The sequence below is a fragment of the Crocodylus porosus genome, unplaced genomic scaffold, assembly GCF_001723895.1.
Source record: "Crocodylus porosus isolate Cpor-Errol unplaced genomic scaffold, CroPor_comp1, whole genome shotgun sequence".
Taxonomy (NCBI): Eukaryota; Metazoa; Chordata; order Crocodylia; family Crocodylidae; genus Crocodylus; species Crocodylus porosus.
The window spans coordinates 183,163,248-183,164,360 of NW_017728886.1; the positions used below are offsets into that span (position 1 = coordinate 183,163,248).

At 38.6% G+C, this 1,113-nt stretch overlaps 1 protein-coding gene across 1 annotated transcript in view; it reads right to left on the bottom strand.

Moving 5' to 3' along the window:
* LOC109313944 overlaps positions 1 to 1,113 on the bottom strand; it is a 47,002-nt gene that overhangs the window by 31,920 nt on the left and 13,969 nt on the right. The gene's annotated exons all lie outside the window — the stretch shown is intronic.

The following is a 1,113-nucleotide window of genomic DNA, read 5'->3' on the forward strand; positions in this document are numbered from 1 at the left end:
AAAAAAAAAATTGTCATCCAAAAAAGAAGAATAGTTCAGTAAGTTTACAGTTTGAAAAAAAATTAGCCAATGGTTTCCTGCATCTGGTACAGAGACAAATTAAGGAGAAGCAGTTGTGCCAAATGTAGAGGCCTTTCAACCAGTTATCTATGGCTAAGAGATGGGTCTGCACCTTCAGCTGGTTACAAAGATGTTCCTGGCAGGGGTGGGGAGTCCATTTAAGAAACCACTTACCTTACCCTTAAAATAGATGGTCAGTTAAGTTACTGCCCCTGTTCCCTGCTAAGTATAGGCCTCCACCCTGAACTACAATAAAACCAAATTTAAGAGAAACTCAAGTCCCAGCAGCATAGTCAGGATCCTAAGTCTGATCGTAGGAAGGTGAGCACATACAGACCCTTTCTATAATTTATAGGGAACTGGGGCTATTCGTTCCAGCTGATGTCTCCACTGGAACAACCTGCTAAGTCATGTCAGGCGTGGTTAACCAAGTTAGGCAATAAATGGCATTTATAGTGCAGCATCTAATCTTGTTGTTCTCATTTGCACAATTTTGCTTCGAACATGCAAAAACATGTTGGACTAAAATAAACCAACCAACCCCTGTATCTATCCTGGAGAAAAAGAAGGCTCAGAAAAAGATACTTGTTCCTCCAAAGCAAGTGGCACCCATATTATATAACGTGGGAATAAGACACATTTATGCCAACTATTCAGCTAATAATGTGCAAAATCATTCCTTCATCATAAGCAGTTTAAATAAATCTTGTACTTGACACATCATCTAAAGGAGGATTCAGAGTAAAAGTCTTACCACAGTTTTCTTAAGACAGGATGGAATTTTGAACTATTTTCTTAACCTTGCAAATGGGTTCAGTTTCAGCTTGTGACAGGCCTTGAAATTATTGTGAAGTGATCTGCTAGATCCCTCTCCAAAAAGGCATTTGCAGATACAGTGCATCTACACTTGAGTTTGTTTTCAAAGCCAAATTTTTGGTACAATACTAAGAGTGATGGTGTAAGCTACCACTTCCACATCATACAGTACAACTAGAAAAATACTATACAGAGATTTGCAAAATATTCAGACACATATACCACCCCTGATTAGAG